Here is a 21,407-nt window from a genome sequence, read left to right on the forward strand (position 1 = left end):
GGAAGTCACATATCACAGAGCAGTTTCTCAGAAAGCTTCTTTCCAGATTTCATCGGAGGATATTTCCTTTTTCACCATAGCCCTCTATGGGCTTCCAAATATCACTTTGCCAATTCCACAAGAACTGTCTTAGCGAAAGGCTTCTTGAGGGGAAAGCTGTAACTCTGTGAGATGATTTCACAGAACACAAAGAAGTTTCTCAGAAAGCTTCTTTCTCTTTCTTATCGGAGGATATTTCCTTTGGCCCTATAGTCTTCAAAGGGATCCGAAATATCTGTTCTCAGATTCCACAGAAATAAGGCTAGCAAAGAGATCCACGAAATACAGATGTAACTCTGTGAGTGGAAGTCACATATCACAGAGCAGTTTCTCAGAAAGCTTCTTTCCAGATTTCATCGGAGGATATTTCCTTTTTCACCATAGCCCTCTATTGGCTTCCAAATATCACTTTGCCAATTCCACAAGAACTGTCTTAGCAAAAGGCTTCTTGAGTGGAAAGCTGTAACTCTGTGAGATGATTTCACAGAACAAAAAGAAGTTTCTCAGAAAGCCTCTTTCTCTTTGTTATGGGAGGATATTTCCTTTGTCCCTATAGTCTTCAAACGGATCCGAAATATCTGTTCTCAGATTCCACAGAAATAAGGCTAGCAAAGTGATCCACGAAATACAGATGTAACTCTGTGAGTGGAAGTCACATATCACAGAGCAGTTTCTCAGAAAGCTTCTTTCCAGATTTCATCGTAGGATATATCCTTTTTCACCATAGCCTTCTATGGGCTTCCAAATATCATTTTGCCAATTCCACAAGAACTGTCTTAGCGAAAGGCTTCTTGAGGGGAAAGCTGTAACTCTGTGAGATGATTTCACAGAACACAAAGAAGTTTCTCAGAAAGCTTCTTTCTCTTTGTTATCGGAGGATATTTCCTTTGGCCCTATAGTCTTCAAAGGAATCGGAAATATCTGTTCTCAGGTTCCAGAAGAATAAGGCTAGCAAAGAGATCCACGAAATACAGATGTAACTCTGTGAGTGGAAGTCACATATCACAGAGCAGTTTCTCAGAAAGCTTCTTTCCAGATTTCATCGGAGGATATTTCCTTTTTCACCATAGCCCTCTATTGGCTTCCAAATATCACTTTGCCAATTCCACAAGAACTGTCTTAGCAAAAGGCTTCTTGAGGGGAAAGCTGTAACTCTGTGAGATGATTTCACAGAACACAAAGAAGTTTCTCAGAAAGCTTCTTTCTCTTTGTTATGGGAGGATATTTCCTTTGGCCCTATAGTATTCAAAGGGATCCGAAATATCTGTTCTCAGATTCCACAGAAATAAGGCTAGCATAGAGACCCACGAAATACAGATGTAACTCTGTGAGTGGAAGTCACATATCACAGAGCAGTTTCTCAGAAAGCTTCTTTCCAGATTTCATCGGAGGATATTTCCTTTTTCACCATAGCCCTCTATGGGCTTCCAAATATCACTTTGCCAATTCCACAAGAACTGTCTTAGCGAAAGGCTTCTTGAGGGGAACGCTGTAACTCTGTGAGATGATTTCACAGAACACAAAGAAGTTTCTCAGAGAGCTTCTTTCTCTTTGTTATGGGAGGATAATTACTTTGTCCCTTTAGTATTCAAACGGATCCGAAATATCTGTTCTCAGATTGCACAGAAATAAGGCTAGCAAAGAGATCCACGAAATACAGATGTAACTCTGTGAGTGGAAGTCACATATCACAGAGCAGTTTCTCAGAAAGCTTCTTTCCAGATTTCATCGGAGGATATTTCCTTTTTCACCATAGCCCTCTAAGGGCTTCAAATTTCACTTTGCCAATTCCAGAAGAACTGTCTTAGCGAAAGGCTTCTTGAGGGGAAAGCTGTAACTCTGTGAGATGATTTCACAGAACACAAAGAAGTTTCTCAGAGAGCTTCTTTCTCTTTGTTATGGGAGGATAATTCCTTTGTCCCTATAGTCTTCAAACGGATCCGAAATATCTGTTCTCAGATTCCACAGAAATAAGGCTAAGAAAGAGATCCACGAAATACAGATGTAACTCTGTGAGTGGAAGTCACATATCACAGAGCAGTTTCTCAGAAAGCTTCTTTCCAGATTTCATCCGAGGATATTTACTTTTTCACCATTGCTTCTATGGGCTTCCAAATATCACTTTGCCAATTCCACAAGAACTGTCTTAGCGAAAGGCTTCTTGAGGGGAAAGCTGTAACTCTGTGAGATGATTTCACAGAACACTAAGAAGTTTCTCAGAAAGCTTCTTTCTTTTTGTTATCGGAGGATATTTCCTTTGTACCTATAGTCTTCAAACGGATCCGAAATATCTGTTCTCAGATTCCACGGAAATAAGGCTAGCAAAGAGATCCACGAAATACAGATTTAACTCTGTGAGTGGAAGTCACATATCACAGAGCAGTTTCTCAGAAAGCTTCTTTCCAGATTTCATCGTAGGATATATCCTTTTTCACCATAGCCTTCTATGGGCTTCCAAATATCACTTTGCCAATTCCACAAGAACTGTCTTAGCGAAAGGCTTCTTGAGGGGAAAGCTGTAACTCTGTGAGATGATTTCACAGAACACAAAGAAGTTTCTCAGAAAGCTTCTTTCTCTTTGTTATCGGAGGATATTTCCTTTGGCCCTATAGTCTTCAAAGGAATCGGAAATATCTGTTCTCAGGTTCCAGAAGAATAAGGCTAGCAAAGAGATCCACGAAATACAGATGTAACTCTGTGAGTGGAAGTCACATATCACAGAGCAGTTTCTCAGAAAGCTTCTTTCCAGATTTCATCGGAGGATATTTCCTTTTTCACCATAGCCCTCTAAGGGCTTCCAAATATCACTTTTCCAATTCCACAAGAACTGTCTTAGCGAAAGGCTTCTTGAGGGGAAAGCTGTAACTCTGTGAGATGATTTCACAGAACACAAAGAAGTTTCTCAGAAAGCTTCTTTCTCTTTCTTATCGGAGGATATTTCCTTTGGCCCTATAGTCTTCAAAGGGATCCGAAATATCTGTTCTCAGATTCCACAGAAATAAGGCTAGCAAAGAGATCCACGAAATACAGATGTAACTCTGTGAGTGGAAGTCACATATCACAGAGCAGTTTCTCAGAAAGCTTCTTTCCAGATTTCATCGGAGGATATTTCCTTTTTCACCATAGCCCTCTATGGGCTTCCAAATATCACTTTGCCAATTCCACAAGAACTGTCTTAGCAAAAGGCTTCTTGAGGGGAAAGCTGTAACTCTGTGAGATGATTTCACAGAACAAAAAGAAGTTTCTCAGAAAGCCTCTTTCTCTTTGTTATGGGAGGATATTTCCTTTGTCCCTATAGTCTTCAAACGGATCCGAAATATCTGTTCTCAGATTCCACAGAAATAAGGCTAGCAAAGAGATCCACGAAATACAGATGTAACTCTGTGAGTGGAAGTCACATATCACAGAGCAGTTTCTCAGAAAGCTTCTTTCCAGATTTCATCGTAGGATATATCCTTTTTCACCATAGCCTTCTATGGGCTTCCAAATATCATTTTGCCAATTCCACAAGAACTGTCTTAGCGAAAGGCTTCTTGAGGGGAAAGCTGTAACTCTGTGAGATGATTTCACAGAACACAAAGAAGTTTCTCAGAAAGCTTCTTTCTCTTTGTTATCGGAGGATATTTCCTTTGGCCCTATAGTCTTCAAAGGAATCGGAAATATCTGTTCTCAGGTTCCAGAAGAATAAGGCTAGCAAAGAGATCCACGAAATACAGATGTAACTCTGTGAGTGGAAGTCACATATCACAGAGCAGTTTCTCAGAAAGCTTTTTTCCAGATTTCATCGGAGGATATTTCCTTTTTCACCATAGCCCTCTATTGGCTTCCAAATATCACTTTGCCAATTCCACAAGAACTGTCTTAGCAAAAGGCTTCTTGAGGGGAAAGCTGTAACTCTGTGAGATGATTTCACAGAACACAAAGAAGTTTCTCAGAAAGCTTCTTTCTCTTTGTTATGGGAGGATATTTCCTTTGGCCCTATAGTATTCAAAGGGATCCGAAATATCTGTTCTCAGATTCCACAGAAATAAGGCTAGCATAGAGACCCACGAAATACAGATGTAACTCTGTGAGTGGAAGTCACATATCACAGAGCAGTTTCTCAGAAAGCTTCTTTCCAGATTTCATCGGAGGATATTTCCTTTTTCACCATAGCCCTCTATGGGCTTCCAAATATCACTTTGCCAATTCCACAAGAACTGTCTTAGCGAAAGGCTTCTTGAGGGGAACGCTGTAACTCTGTGAGATGATTTCACAGAACACAAAGAAGTTTCTCAGAGAGCTTCTTTCTCTTTGTTATGGGAGGATAATTCCTTTGTCCCTTTAGTCTTCAAACGGATCCGAAATATCTGTTCTCAGATTGCACAGAAATAAGGCTAGCAAAGAGATCCACGAAATACAGATGTAACTCTGTGAGTGGAAGTCACATATCACAGAGCAGTTTCTCAGAAAGCTTCTTTCCAGATTTCATCGGAGGATATTTCCTTTTTCACCATAGCCCTCTATGGGCTTCCAAATATCACTTTGCCAATTCCACAAGAACTGTCTTAGCGAAAGGCTTCTTGAGGGGAAAGCTGTAACTCTGTGAGATGATTTCACAGAACACAAAGAAGTTTCTCAGAGAGCTTCTTTCTCTTTGTTATGGGAGGATAATTCCTTTGTCCCTATAGTCTTCAAACGGATCCGAAATATCTGTTCTCAGATTCCACAGAAATAAGGCTAAGAAAGAGATCCACGAAATACAGATGTAACTCTGTGAGTGGAAGTCACATATCACAGAGCAGTTTCTCAGAAAGCTTCTTTCCAGATTTCATCCGAGGATATTTACTTTTTCACCATTGCTTCTATGGGCTTCCAAATATCACTTTGCCAATTCCACAAGAACTGTCTTAGCGAAAGGCTTCTTGAGGGGAAAGCTGTAACTCTGTGAGATGATTTCACAGAACACTAAGAAGTTTCTCAGAAAGCTTCTTTCTCTTTGTTATCGGAGGATATTTCCTTTGTACCTATAGTCTTCAAACGGATCCGAAATATCTGTTCTCAGATTCCACAGAAATAAGGCTAGCAAAGAGATCCACGAAATACAGATTTAACTCTGTGAGTGGAAGTCACATATCACAGAGCAGTTTCTCAGAAAGCTTCTTTCCAGATTTCATCGTAGGATATATCCTTTTTCACCATAGCCTTCTATGGGCTTCCAAATATCACTTTGCCAATTCCACAAGAACTGTCTTAGCGAAAGGCTTCTTGAGGGGAAAGCTGTAACTCTGTGAGATGATTTCACAGAACACAAAGAAGTTTCTCAGAAAGCTTCTTTCTCTTTGTTATCGGAGGATATTTCCTTTGGCCCTATAGTCTTCAAAGGAATCGGAAATATCTGTTCTCAGGTTCCAGAAGAATAAGGCTAGCAAAGAGATCCACGAAATACAGATGTAACTCTGTGAGTGGAAGTCACATATCACAGAGCAGTTTCTCAGAAAGCTTCTTTCCAGATTTCATCGGAGGATATTTCCTTTTTCACCATAGCCCTCTAAGGGCTTCCAAATATCACTTTTCCAATTCCACAAGAACTGTCTTAGCGAAAGGCTTCTTGAGGGGAAAGCTGTAACTCTGTGAGATGATTTCACAGAACACAAAGAAGTTTCTCAGAAAGCTTCTTTCTCTTTCTTATCGGAGGATATTTCCTTTGGCCCTATAGTCTTCAAAGGGATCCGAAATATCTGTTCTCAGATTCCACAGAAATAAGGCTAGCAAAGAGATCCACGAAATACAGATGTAACTCTGTGAGTGGAAGTCACATATCACAGAGCAGTTTCTCAGAAAGCTTCTTTCCAGATTTCATCTGAGGATATTTCCTTTTTCACCATAGCCCTCTATTGGCTTCCAAATATCACTTTGCCAATTCCACAAGAACTGTCTTAGCAAAAGGCTTCTGGAGGGGAAAGCTGTAACTCTGTGAGATGATTTCACAGAACACAAAGAAGTTTCTCAGAAAGCCTCTTTCTCTTTGTTATGGGAGGATATTTCCTTTGTCCCTATAGTCTTCAAACGGATCCGAAATATCTGTTCTCAGATTCCACAGAAATAAGGCTAGCAAAGAGATCCACGAAATACAGATGTAACTCTGTGAGTGGAAGTCACATATCACAGAGCAGTTTCTCAGAAAGCTTCTTTCCAGATTTCATCGGAGGATATTTCCTTTTTCACCATTGCCTTCTATGGGCTTCCAAATATCACTTTGCCAATTCCACAAGAACTGTCTTAGCGAAAGGCTTCTTGAGGGGAAAGCTGTAACTCTGTGAGATGATTTCACAGAACACTAAGAAGTTTCTCAGAAAGCTTCTTTCTCTTTGTTATCGGAGGATATTTCCTTTGTCCCTATAGTCTTCAAACGGATCCGAAATATCTGTTCTCAGATTCCACAGAAATAAGGCTAGCAAAGAGACCAACGAAATACAGATGTAACTCTGTGAGTGGAAGTCACATATCACAGAGCAGTTTCTCAGAAAGCTTCTTTCCAGATTTCATCCGAGGATATTTCTTTTTTCACCATAGCCCCTTATGGGCTTCCAAATATCACTTTGCCAATTCCACAAGAACTGTCTTAGCGAAAGGCTTCTTGAGGGGAAAGCTGTAACTCTGTGAGATGATTTCACAGAACACAATGAAGTTTCTCAGAAAGCTTCTTTCTCTTTGTTATCGGAGGATATTTCCTTTGGCCCTATAGTCTTCAAATGGATCCGAAATATCTGTTCTCAGATTCCTCAGAAATAAGGCTAGCAAAGAGATCCACGAAATACAGATGTAACTCTGTGAGTGGAAGTCACATATCACAGAGCAGTTTCTCAGAAAGCTTCTTTCCAGATTTCATCGGAGGATATTTCCTTTTTCACCATAGCCCTCTATGGGCTTCCAAATATCACTTTGCCAATTCCACAAGAACTGTCTTAGCGAAAGGCTTCTTGAGGGGAAAGCTGTAACTCTGTGAGATGATTTCACAGAACACAAAGAAGTTTCTCAGAGAGCTTCTTTCTCTTTGTTATGGGAGGATAATTCCTTTGTCCCTATAGTCTTCAAACGGATCCGAAATATCTGTTCTCAGATTCCACAGAAATAAGGCTAAGAAAGAGATCCACGAAATACAGATGTAACTCTGTGAGTGGAAGTCACATATCACAGAGCAGTTTCTCAGAAAGCTTCTTTCCAGATTTCATCCGAGGATATTTACTTTTTCACCATTGCTTCTATGGGCTTCCAAATATCACTTTGCCAATTCCACAAGAACTGTCTTAGCGAAAGGCTTCTTGAGGGGAAAGCTGTAACTCTGTGAGATGATTTCACAGAACACTAAGAAGTTTCTCAGAAAGCTTCTTTCTCTTTGTTATCGGAGGATATTTCCTTTGTACCTATAGTCTTCAAACGGATCCGAAATATCTGTTCTCAGATTCCACAGAAATAAGGCTAGCAAAGAGATCCACGAAATACAGATTTAACTCTGTGAGTGGAAGTCACATATCACAGAGCAGTTTCTCAGAAAGCTTCTTTCCAGATTTCATCGTAGGATATATCCTTTTTCACCATAGCCTTCTATGGGCTTCCAAATATCACTTTGCCAATTCCACAAGAACTGTCTTAGCGAAAGGCTTCTTGAGGGGAAAGCTGTAACTCTGTGAGATGATTTCACAGAACACAAAGAAGTTTCTCAGAAAGCTTCTTTCTCTTTGTTATCGGAGGATATTTCCTTTGGCCCTATAGTCTTCAAAGGAATCGGAAATATCTGTTCTCAGGTTCCAGAAGAATAAGGCTAGCAAAGAGATCCACGAAATACAGATGTAACTCTGTGAGTGGAAGTCACATATCACAGAGCAGTTTCTCAGAAAGCTTCTTTCCAGATTTCATCGGAGGATATTTCCTTTTTCACCATAGCCCTCTAAGGGCTTCCAAATATCACTTTTCCAATTCCACAAGAACTGTCTTAGCGAAAGGCTTCTTGAGGGGAAAGCTGTAACTCTGTGAGATGATTTCACAGAACACAAAGAAGTTTCTCAGAAAGCTTCTTTCTCTTTCTTATCGGAGGATATTTCCTTTGGCCCTATAGTCTTCAAAGGGATCCGAAATATCTGTTCTCAGATTCCACAGAAATAAGGCTAGCAAAGAGATCCACGAAATACAGATGTAACTCTGTGAGTGGAAGTCACATATCACAGAGCAGTTTCTCAGAAAGCTTCTTTCCAGATTTCATCTGAGGATATTTCCTTTTTCACCATAGCCCTCTATTGGCTTCCAAATATCACTTTGCCAATTCCACAAGAACTGTCTTAGCAAAAGGCTTCTGGAGGGGAAAGCTGTAACTCTGTGAGATGATTTCACAGAACACAAAGAAGTTTCTCAGAAAGCCTCTTTCTCTTTGTTATGGGAGGATATTTCCTTTGTCCCTATAGTCTTCAAACGGATCCGAAATATCTGTTCTCAGATTCCACAGAAATAAGGCTAGCAAAGAGATCCACGAAATACAGATGTAACTCTGTGAGTGGAAGTCACATATCACAGAGCAGTTTCTCAGAAAGCTTCTTTCCAGATTTCATCGGAGGATATTTCCTTTTTCACCATTGCCTTCTATGGGCTTCCAAATATCACTTTGCCAATTCCACAAGAACTGTCTTAGCGAAAGGCTTCTTGAGGGGAAAGCTGTAACTCTGTGAGATGATTTCACAGAACACTAAGAAGTTTCTCAGAAAGCTTCTTTCTCTTTGTTATCGGAGGATATTTCCTTTGTCCCTATAGTCTTCAAACGGATCCGAAATATCTGTTCTCAGATTCCACAGAAATAAGGCTAGCAAAGAGACCAACGAAATACAGATGTAACTCTGTGAGTGGAAGTCACATATCACAGAGCAGTTTCTCAGAAAGCTTCTTTCCAGATTTCATCCGAGGATATTTCTTTTTTCACCATAGCCCCTTATGGGCTTCCAAATATCACTTTGCCAATTCCACAAGAACTGTCTTAGCGAAAGGCTTCTTGAGGGGAAAGCTGTAACTCTGTGAGATGATTTCACAGAACACAATGAAGTTTCTCAGAAAGCTTCTTTCTCTTTGTTATCGGAGGATATTTCCTTTGGCCCTATAGTCTTCAAATGGATCCGAAATATCTGTTCTCAGATTCCTCAGAAATAAGGCTAGCAAAGAGATCCACGAAATACAGATGTAACTCTGTGAGTGGAAGTCACATATCACAGAGCAGTTTCTCAGAAAGCTTCTTTCCAGATTTCATCGGAGGATATTTCCTTTTTCACCATAGCCCTCTATGGGCTTCCAAATATCACTTTGCCAATTCCACAAGAACTGTCTTAGCGAAAGGCTTCTTGAGGGGAAAGCTGTAACTCTGTGAGATGATTTCACAGAACACAAAGAAGTTTCTCAGAGAGCTTCTTTCTCTTTGTTATGAGAGGATAATTCCTTTGTACCTATAGTCTTCAAAGGGATCCGAAATATCTGTTCTCAGATTCCACAGAAATAAGGCTAACAAAGAGATCCACGAAATACAGATGTAACTCTGTGAGTGGAAGTCACATATCACAGAGCAGTTTCTCAGAAAGCTTCTTTCCAGATTTCATCGGAGGATATTTACTTTTTCACCATTGCTTCTATGGGCTTCCAAATATCACTTTGCCAATTCCACAAGAACTGTCTTAGCGAAAGGCTTCTTGAGGGGAAAGCTGTAACTCTGTGAGATGATTTCACAGAACACTAAGAAGTTTCTCAGAAAGCTTCTTTCTCTTTGTTATCGGAGGATATTTCCTTTGTGCCTATATTCTTCAAACGGATCCGAAATATCTGTTCTCAGATTCCACAGAAATAAGGCTAGCAAAGAGAACCACGAAATACAGATGTAACTCTGTGAGTGGAAGTCACATATCACAGAGCAGTTTCTCAGAAAGCTTCTTTCCAGATTTCATCGGAGGATATTTCCTTTTTCACCATAGCCTTCTATGGGCTTCCAAATATCACTTTGCCAATTCCACAAGAACTGTCTTAGCGAAAGGCTTCTTGAGGGGAAAGCTGTAACTCTGTGAGATGATTTCACAGAACACAAAGAAGTTTCTCAGAAAGCTTCTTTCTCTTTGTTATCGGAGGATATTTCCTTTGGCCCTATAGTCTTCAAAGGAATCGGCAATATCTGTTCTCAGGTTCCACAAGAATAAGGCTAGCAAAGAGATCCACGAAATACAGATGTAACTCTGTGAGTGGAAGTCACATATCCCAGAGCAGTTTCTCAGAAAGCTTCTTTCCAGATTTCATCGGAGGATATTTCCTTTTTCACCATAGCCCTCTAAGGGCTTCAAATTTCACTTTGCCAATTCCAGAAGAACTGTCTTAGCGAAAGGCTTCTTGAGGGGAAAGCTGTAACTCTGTGAGATGATTTCACAGAACACAAAGAAGTTTCTCAGAAAGCCTCTTTCTCTTTGTTATGGGAGGATATTTCCTTTGTCCCTATAGTCTTCAAACGGATCCGAAATATCTGTTCTCAGATTCCACAGAAATAAGGCTAGCAAAGAGATCCACGAAATACAGATGTAACTCTGTGAGTGGAAGTCACATATCACAGAGCAGTTTCTCAGAAAGCTTCTTTCCAGATTTCATCGGAGGATATTTCCTTTTTCACCATTGCCTTCTATGGGCTTCCAAATATCACTTTGCCAATTCCACAAGAACTGTCTTAGCGAAAGGCTTCTTGAGGGGAAAGCTGTAACTCTGTGAGATGATTTCACAGAACACTAAGAAGTTTCTCAGAAAGCTTCTTTCTCTTTGTTATCGGAGGATATTTCCTTTGTCCCTATAGTCTTCAAACGGATCCGAAATATCTGTTCTCAGATTCCACAGAAATAAGGCTAGCAAAGAGACCCACGAAATACAGATGTAACTCTGTGAGTGGAAGTCACATATCACAGAGCAGTTTCTCAGAAAGCTTCTTTCCAGATTTCATCCGAGGATATTTCTTTTTTCACCATAGCCCCCTATGGGCTTCCAAATATCACTTTGCCAATTCCACAAGAACTGTCTTAGCGAAAGGCTTCTTGAGGGGAAAGCTGTAACTCTGTGAGATGATTTCACAGAACACAATGAAGTTTCTCAGAAAGCTTCTTTCTCTTTGTTATCGGAGGATATTTCCTTTGGCCCTATAGTCTTCAAATGGATCCGAAATATCTGTTCACATTCCTCAGAAATAAGGCTAGCAAAGAGATCCACGAAATACAGATGTAACTCTGTGAGTGGAAGTCACATATCACAGAGCAGTTTCTCAGAAAGCTTCTTTCCAGATTTCATCGGAGGATATTTCCTTTTTCACCATAGCCCTCTATGGGCTTCCAAATATCACTTTGCCAATTCCACAAGAACTGTCTTAGCGAAAGGCTTCTTGAGGGGAAAACTGTAACTCTGTGAGATGATTTCACAGAACACAAAGAAGTTTCTCAGAGAGCTTCTTTCTCTTTGTTATGGGAGGATAATTCCTTTGTCCCTTTAGTCTTCAAACGGATCCGAAATATCTGTTCTCAGATTCCACAGAAATAAGGCTAGCAAAGAGATCCACGAAATACAGATGTAACTCTGTGAGTGGAAGTCACATATCACAGAGCAGTTTCTCAGAAAGCTTCTTTCCAGATTTCATCGGAGGATATTTCCTTTTTCACCATAGCCCTCTATTGGCTTCCAAATATCACTTTGACAATTCCACAAGAACTGTCTTAGCGAATGGCTTCTTGAGGGGAAAGCTGTAACTCTGTGAGATGATTTCACAGAACACAAAGAAGTTTCTCAGAAAGCTTCTTTCTCTTTGTTATCGGAGGATATTTCCTTTGGCCCTATAGTCTTCAAAGGAATCGGCAATATCTGTTCTCAGGTTCCACAAGAATAAGGCTAGCAAAGAGATCCACGAAATACAGATGTAACTCTGTGAGTGGAAGTCACATATCCCAGAGCAGTTTCTCAGAAAGCTTCTTTCCAGATTTCATCGGAGGATATTTCCTTTTTCACCATAGCCCTCTAAGGGCTTCAAATTTCACTTTGCCAATTCCAGAAGAACTGTCTTAGCGAAAGGCTTCTTGAGGGGAAAGCTGTAACTCTGTGAGATGATTTCACAGAACACAAAGAAGTTTCTCAGAAAGCCTCTTTCTCTTTGTTATGGGAGGATATTTCCTTTGTCCCTATAGTCTTCAAACGGATCCGAAATATCTGTTCTCAGATTCCACAGAAATAAGGCTAGCAAAGAGATCCACGAAATACAGATGTAACTCTGTGAGTGGAAGTCACATATCACAGAGCAGTTTCTCAGAAAGCTTCTTTCCAGATTTCATCGGAGGATATTTCCTTTTTCACCATTGCCTTCTATGGGCTTCCAAATATCACTTTGCCAATTCCACAAGAACTGTCTTAGCGAAAGGCTTCTTGAGGGGAAAGCTGTAACTCTGTGAGATGATTTCACAGAACACTAAGAAGTTTCTCAGAAAGCTTCTTTCTCTTTGTTATCGGAGGATATTTCCTTTGTCCCTATAGTCTTCAAACGGATCCGAAATATCTGTTCTCAGATTCCACAGAAATAAGGCTAGCAAAGAGACCCACGAAATACAGATGTAACTCTGTGAGTGGAAGTCACATATCACAGAGCAGTTTCTCAGAAAGCTTCTTTCCAGATTTCATCCGAGGATATTTCTTTTTTCACCATAGCCCCCTATGGGCTTCCAAATATCACTTTGCCAATTCCACAAGAACTGTCTTAGCGAAAGGCTTCTTGAGGGGAAAGCTGTAACTCTGTGAGATGATTTCACAGAACACAATGAAGTTTCTCAGAAAGCTTCTTTCTCTTTGTTATCGGAGGATATTTCCTTTGGCCCTATAGTCTTCAAATGGATCCGAAATATCTGTTCACATTCCTCAGAAATAAGGCTAGCAAAGAGATCCACGAAATACAGATGTAACTCTGTGAGTGGAAGTCACATATCACAGAGCAGTTTCTCAGAAAGCTTCTTTCCAGATTTCATCGGAGGATATTTCCTTTTTCACCATAGCCCTCTATGGGCTTCCAAATATCACTTTGCCAATTCCACAAGAACTGTCTTAGCGAAAGGCTTCTTGAGGGGAAAACTGTAACTCTGTGAGATGATTTCACAGAACACAAAGAAGTTTCTCAGAGAGCTTCTTTCTCTTTGTTATGGGAGGATAATTCCTTTGTCCCTTTAGTCTTCAAACGGATCCGAAATATCTGTTCTCAGATTCCACAGAAATAAGGCTAGCAAAGAGATCCACGAAATACAGATGTAACTCTGTGAGTGGAAGTCACATATCACAGAGCAGTTTCTCAGAAAGCTTCTTTCCAGATTTCATCGGAGGATATTTCCTTTTTCACCATAGCCCTCTATTGGCTTCCAAATATCACTTTGCCAATTCCACAAGAACTGTCTTAGCAAAAGGCTTCTTGAGGGGAAAGCTGCAACTCTGTGAGATGATTTCACAGAACACAAAGAAGTTTCTCAGAAAGCTTCTTTCTCTTTGTTATGGGAGGATATTTCCTTTGGCCCTATAGTATTCAAAGGGATCCGAAATATCTGTTCTCAGATTCCACAGAAATAAGGATAGCATAGAGACCCACGAAATACAGATGTAACTCTGTGAGTGGAAGTCACATATCACAGAGCAGTTTCTCAGAAAGCTTCTGTCCAGATTTCATCGGAGGATATTTCCTTTTTCACCATAGCCCTCTATGGGCTTCCAAATATCACTTTGCCAATTCCACAAGAACTGTCTTAGCGAAAGGCTTCTTGAGGGGAAAACTGTAACTCTGTGAGATGATTTCACAGAACACAAAGAAGTTTCTCAGAGAGCTTCTTTCTCTTTGTTATGGGAGGATAATTCCTTTGTCCCTATAGTCTTCAAACGGATCCGAAATATCTGTTCTCAGATTCCACAGAAATAAGGCTAGCAAAGAGATCCACGAAATACAGATGTAACTCTGTGAGTGGAAGTCACATATCACAGAGCAGTTTCTCAGAAAGCTTCTTTCCAGATTTCATCGGAGGATATTTCCTTTTTCACCATAGCCCTCTATGGGCTTCCAAATATCACTTTGCCAATTCCACAAGAACTGTCTTAGCGAAAGGCTTCTTGAGGGGAAAACTGTAACTCTGTGAGATGATTTCACAGAACACAAAGAAGTTTCTCAGAGAGCTTCTTTCTCTTTGTTATGGGAGGATAATTCCTTTGTCCCTTTAGTCTTCAAACGGATCCGAAATATCTGTTCTCAGATTCCACAGAAATAAGGCTAGCAAAGAGATCCACGAAATACAGATGTAACTCTGTGAGTGGAAGTCACATATCACAGAGCAGTTTCTCAGAAAGCTTCTTTCCAGATTTCATCGGAGGATATTTCCTTTTTCACCATAGCCCTCTATGGGCTTCCAAATATCACTTTGCCAATTCCACAAGAACTGTCTTAGCGAAAGGCTTCTTGAGGGGAAAGCTGTAACTCTGTGAGATGATTTCACAGAACACAAAGAAGTTTCTCAGAAAGCTTCTTTCTCTTTGTTATGGGAGGATAATTCCTTTGTCCCTATAGTCTTCAAACGGATCCGAAATATCTGTTCTCAGATTCCACAGAAATAAGGCTAACAAAGAGATCCACGAAGTACAGATGTAACTCTGTGAGTGGAAGTCACATATCACAGAGCAGTTTCTCAGAAAGCTTCTTTCCAGATTTCATCGGAGGATATTTACTTTTTCACCATTGCTTCTATGGGCTTCCAAATATCACTTTGCCAATTCCACAAGAACTGTCTTAGCGAAAGGCTTCTTGAGGGGAAAGCTGTAACTCTGTGAGATGATTTCACAGAACACAATGAAGTTTCTCAGAAAGCTTCTTTCTCTTTGTTATCGGAGGATATTTCCTTTGGCCCTATAGTCTTCAAATGGATCCGAAATATCTGTTCACATTCCTCAGAAATAAGGCTAGCAAAGAGATCCACGAAATACAGATGTAACTCTGTGAGTGGAAGTCACATATCACAGAGCAGTTTCTCAGAAAGCTTCTTTCCAGATTTCATCGGAGGATATTTCCTTTTTCACCATAGCCCTCTATGGGCTTCCAAATATCACTTTGCCAATTCCACAAGAACTGTCTTAGCGAAAGGCTTCTTGAGGGGAAAACTGTAACTCTGTGAGATGATTTCACAGAACACAAAGAAGTTTCTCAGAGAGCTTCTTTCTCTTTGTTATGGGAGGATAATTCCTTTGTACCTATAGTCTTCAAACGGATCCGAAATATCTGTTCTCAGATTCCACAGAAATAAGGCTAGCAAAGAGATCCACGAAATACAGATGTAACTCTGTGAGTGGAAGTCACATATCACAGAGCAGTTTCTCAGAAAGCTTCTTTCCAGATTTCATCGGAGGATATTTCCTTTTTCACCATAGCCTTCTATGGGCTTCCAAATATCACTTTGCCAATTCCGCAAGAACTGTCTTAGCGAAAGGCTTCTTGAGGGGAAAGCTGTAACTCTGTGAGATGATTTCACAGAACACAAAGAAGTTTCTCAGAAAGCTTCTTTCTCTTTGTTATCGGAGGATATTTCCTTTGGCCCTATAGTCTTCAAAGGAATCGGAAATATCTGTTCTCAGGTTCCACAAGAATAAGGCTAGCAAAGAGATCCACGAAATACAGATGTAACTCTGTGAGTGGAAGTCACATATCACAGAGCAGTTTCTCAGAAAGCTTCTTTCCAGATTTCATCGGAGGATATTTCCTTTTTCACCATAGCCCTCTATTGGCTTCCAAATATCACTTTGCCAATTCCACAAGAACTGTCTTAGCAAAAGGCTTCTTGAGGGGAAAGCTGTAACTCTGTGAGATGATTTCACAGAACACAAAGAAGTTTCTCAGAAAGCTTCTTTCTCTTTGTTATGGGAGGATATTTCCTTTGGCCCTATAGTATTCAAAGGGATCCGAAATATCTGTTCTCAGATTCCACAGAAATAAGGATAGCATAGAGACCCACGAAATACAGATGTAACTCTGTGAGTGGAAGTCACATATCACAGAGCAGTTTCTCAGAAAGCTTCTGTCCAGATTTCATCGGAGGATATTTCCTTTTTCACCATAGCCCTCTATGGGCTTCCAAATATCACTTTGCCAATTCCACAAGAACTGTCTTAGCGAAAGGCTTCTTGAGGGGAAAACTGTAACTCTGTGAGATGATTTCACAGAACACAAAGAAGTTTCTCAGAGAGCTTCTTTCTCTTTGTTATGGGAGGATAATTCCTTTGTCCCTATAGTCTTCAAACGGATCCGAAATATCTGTTCTCAGATTCCACAGAAATAAGGCTAGCAAAGAGATCCACGAAATACAGATGTAACTCTGTGAGTGGAAGTCACATATCACAGAGCAGTTTCTCAGAAAGCTTCTTTCCAGATTTCATCGGAGGATATTTCCTTTTTCACCATAGCCTTCTATGGGCTTCCAAATATCACTTTGCCAATTCCACAAGAACTGTCTTAGCGAAAGGCTTCTTGAGGGGAAAGCTGTAACTCTGTGAGATGATTTCACAGAACACAAAGAAGTTTCTCAGAAAGCTTCTTTCTCTTTGTTATCGGAGGATATTTCCTTTGGCCCTATAGTCTTCAAAGGAATCGGAAATATCTGTTCTCAGGTTCCACAAGAATAAGGCTAGCAAAGAGATCCACGAAATACAGATGTAACTCTGTGAGTGGAAGTCACATATCACAGAGCAGTTTCTCTGAAAGCTTCATTCCAGATTTCATCGGAGGATATTTCCTTTTTCACCATAGCCCTCTATGGGCTTCCAAATATCACTTTGCCAATTCCACAAGAACTGTCTCAGCGAAAGGCTTCTTGAGGGGAAAACTGTAACTCTGTGAGATGATTTCACAGAACACAAAGAAGTTTCTCAGAGAGCTTCTTTCTCTTTGTTATGGGAGGATAATTCCTTTGTCCCTATAGTCTTCAAACGGATCCGAAATATCTGTTCTCAGATTCCACAGAAATAAGGCTAGCAAAGAGATCCACGAAATACAGATGTAACTCTTTGAGTGGAAGTCTCATATCACAGAGCAGTTTCTCAGAAAGCTTCTTTCCAGATTTCATCGGAGGATATTTCCTTTTTCACCATTGCCTTCTATGGGCTTCCAAATATCACTTTGCCAATTCCACAAGAACTGTCTTAGCGAAAGGCTTCTTGAGGGGAAAGCTGTAACTCTGTGAGATGATTTCACAGAACACAAAGAAGTTTCTCAGAAAGCTTCTTTCTCTTTGTTATCGGAGGATATTTCCTTTGGCCCTATAGTCTTCAAAGGAATCGGAAATATCTGTTCTCAGGTTCCACAAGAATAAGGCTAGCAAAGAGATCCACGAAATACAGATGTAACTCTGTGAGTGGAAGTCACATATCACAGAGCAGTTTCTCAGAAAGCTTCTTTCCAGATTTCATCGGAGGATATTTCCTATTTCACCATAGCCCTCTATGGGCTTCCAAATATCACTTTGCCAATTCCACAAGAACTGTCTTAGCGAAAGGATTCTTGAGGGGAAAGCTGTAACTCTGTGAGATGATTTCACAGAACACAAAGAAGTTTCTCAGAAAGCTTCTTTCTCTTTCTTATCGGAGGTTATTTCCTTTGGCCCTATAGTCTTCAAAGGGATCCGAAATATCTGTTCTCAGATTCCACAGAAATAAGTCTAGCAAAGAGATCCACGAAATACAGATGTAACTCTGTGAGTGGAAGTCACATATCACAGAGCAGTTTCTCAGAAAGCTTCTTTCCAGATTTCATCGGAGGATATTTCCTTTTTCACCATAGCCTTCTATTAGCTTCCAAATATCACTTTGCCAATTCCACAAGAACTGTCTTAGCAAAAGGCTTCTTGAGTGGAAAGCTGTAACTCTGTGAGATGATTTCACAGAACACAAAGAAGTTTCTCAGAAAGCTTCTTTCTCTTTGTTATGGGAGGATATTTCCTTTGGCCCTATAGTATTCAAAGGGATCCGAAATATCTGTTCTCAGATTCCACAGAAATAAGGCTAGCAAAGAGACCCACGAAATACAGATGTAACTCTGTGAGTGGAAGTCACATATCACAGAGCAGTTTCTCAAAAAGCTTCTTTCCAGATTTCATCGGAGGATATTTCCTTTTTCACCATAGCCCTCTATGGGCTTCCAAATATCACTTTGCCAATTCCACAAGAACTGTCTCAGCGAAAGGCTTCTTGAGGGGAAAACTGTAACTCTGTGAGATGATTTCACAGAACACAAAGAAGTTTCTCAGAGAGCTTCTTTCTCTTTGTTATGGGAGGATAATTCCTTTGTCCCTATAGTCTTCAAACGGATCCGAAATATCTGTTCTCAGATTCCACAGAAATAAGTCTAGCAAAGAGATCCACGAAATACAGATGTAACTCTGTGAGTGGAAGTCACATATCACAGAGCAGTTTCTCAGAAAGCTTCTTTCCAGATTTCATCGGAGGATATTTCCTTTTTCACCATAGCCTTCTATTGGCTTCCAAATATCACTTTGCCAATTCCACAAGAACTGTCTTAGCAAAAGGCTTCTTGAGTGGAAAGCTGTAACTCTGTGAGATGATTTCACAGAACACAAAGAAGTTTCTCAGAAAGCTTCTTTCTCTTTGTTATGGAAGGATATTTCCTTTGGCCCTATAGTATTCAAAGGGATCCGAAATATCTGTTCTCAGATTCCACAGAAATAAGGCTAGCAAAGAGACCCACGAAATACAGATGTAACTCTGTGAGTGGAAGTCACATATCACAGAGCAGTTTCTCAAAAAGCTTCTTTCCAGATTTCATCGGAGGATATTTCCTTTTTCACCATAGCCCTCTATGGGCTTCCAAATATCACTTTGCCAATTCCACAAGAACTGTCTTAGCGAAAGGCTTCTTGAGGGGAAAGCTGTAACTCTGTGAGATGATTTCACAGAACACAAAGAAGTTTATCAGAAAGCTTCTTTCTCTTTGTTATCGGAGGATATTTCCTTTGGCCCTATAGTCTTCAAAGGAATCGGAAATATCTGTTCTCAGGTTCCACAAGAATAAGGCTAGCAAAGAGATCCACGAAATACAGATGTAACTCTGTGAGTGGAAGTCACATATCACAGAGCAGTTTCTCAGAAAGCTTCTTTCCAGATTTCATCGGAGGATATTTCCTTTTTCACCATTGCCTTCTATGGGCTTCCAAATATCACTTTGCCAATTCCACAAGAACTGTCTTAGCGAAAGGCTTCTTGAGGGGAAAGCTGTAACTCTGTGAGATGATTTCACAGAACACTAAGAAGTTTCTCAGAAAGCTTCTTTCTCTTTGTTATCGGACGATATTTCCTTTGTCCCTATAGTCTTCAAACGGATCCGAAATATCTGTTCTCAGATTCCACAGAAATAAGGCTAGCAAAGAGATCCACGAAATACAGATGTAACTCTGTGAGTGGAAGTCAGATATCACAGAGCAGTTTCTCAGAAAGCTTCTTTCCAGATTTCATCGGAGGATATTTCCTTTTTCACCATAGCCTTCTATGGGCTTCCAAATATCACTTTGCCAATTCCACAAGAACTGTCTTAGCGAATGGCTTCTTGAGGGGAAAGCTGTAACTCTGTGAGATGATTTCACAGAACACAAAGAAGTTTCTCAGAAAGCTTCTTTCTCTTTGTTATCGGAGGATATTTCCTTTGGCCCTATAGTCTTCAAAGGAATCGGAAATATCTGTTCTCAGGTTCCACAAGAATAAGGCTAGCAAAGAGATCCACGAAATACAGATGTAACTCTGTGAGTGGAAGTCACATATCACAGAGCAGTTTCTCAGAAAGCTTCTTTCCAGATTTCATCGGAGGATATTTCCTTTTTCACCATAGCCCACTATGGGCTTCCAAATATCACTTTGCCAATTCCACAAGAACTGTCTTAGCGAAAGGCTTCTTGAGGGGAAAGCTGTAACTCTGTGAGATGATTTCACAGAACACAAAGAAGTTTCTCAGAAAGCTTCTTTCTCTTTCTTATCGGAGGTTATCAGAACACAAAGAAGTTTCTCAGAAAGCTTCTTTCTCTTTGTTATGGGAGGATATTTCCTTTGGCCCTATAGTCTTCAAAGGGATCCGAAATATCTGTTCTCAGATTCCACAGAAATAAGTCTAGCAAAGAGATCCACGAAATACAGATGTAACTCTGGGAGTGGAAGTCACATATCACAGAGCAGTTTCTCAGATAGCTTCTTTCCAGATTTCATCGGAGGATATTTCTTTTTTCACCATAGCCCTCTATGGGCTTCCAAATATCACTTTGCCAATTCCACAAGAACTGTCTTAGCGAAAGTCTTCTTGAGGGGAAAGCTGTAACTCTGTGAGATGATTTCACAGAACACAATGAATTTTCTCAGAAAGCTTCTTTCTCTTTGTTATCGGAGGATATTTCCTTTGGCCCTATAGTCTTCAAATGGATCCGAAATATCTGTTCTCAGATTCCACAGAAATAAGGCTAGCAAAGAGATCCACGAAATACAGATGTAACTCTGTGAGTGGAAGTAACATATCACAGAGCAGTTTCTCAGAAAGCTTCTTTCCAGATTTCATCGGAGGATATTTCCTTTTTCACCATAGCCCTCTATGGGCTTCCAAATATCACTTTGCCAATTCCACAAAAACTGTCTTAGCGAAAGGCTTCTTGAGGGGAAAGCTGTAACTCTGTGAGATGATTTCACAGAACACAAAGAAGTTTCTCAGAAAGCTTCTTTCTCTTTCTTATCGGAGGTTATTTCCTTTGGCCCTATAGTCTTCAAAGGGATCCGAAATATCTGTTCTCAGATTCCACAGAAATAAGTCTAGCAAAGAGATCCACGAAATACAGATGTAACTCTGTGAGTGGAAGTCACATATCACAGAGCAGTTTCTCAGAAAGCTTCTTTCCAGATTTCATCGGAGGATATTTCCTTTTTCACCATAGCCCTCTATTGGCTTCCAAATATCACTTTGCCAATTCCACAAGAACTGTCTTAGCAAAAGGCTTCTTGAGGGGAAAGCTGTAACTCTGTGAGATGATTTCACAGAACACAAAGAAGTTTCTCAGAAAGCTTCTTTCTCTTTGTTATGGGAGGATATTTCCTTTGGCCCTATAGTATTCAAAGGGATCCGAAATATCTGTTCTCAGATTCCAAAGAAATAAGGCTAGCATAGAGACCCACGAAATACAGATGTAACTCTGTGAGTGGAAGTCACATATCACAGAGCAGTTTCTCAGAAAGCTTCTTTCCAGATTTCATCGGAGGATATTTCTTTTTTCACCATAGCCCTCTATGGGCTTCCAAAT

The sequence above is a fragment of the Macaca fascicularis genome, chromosome 12 (assembly GCF_037993035.2).
Source record: "Macaca fascicularis isolate 582-1 chromosome 12, T2T-MFA8v1.1".
Taxonomy (NCBI): domain Eukaryota; kingdom Metazoa; phylum Chordata; class Mammalia; order Primates; family Cercopithecidae; genus Macaca; species Macaca fascicularis.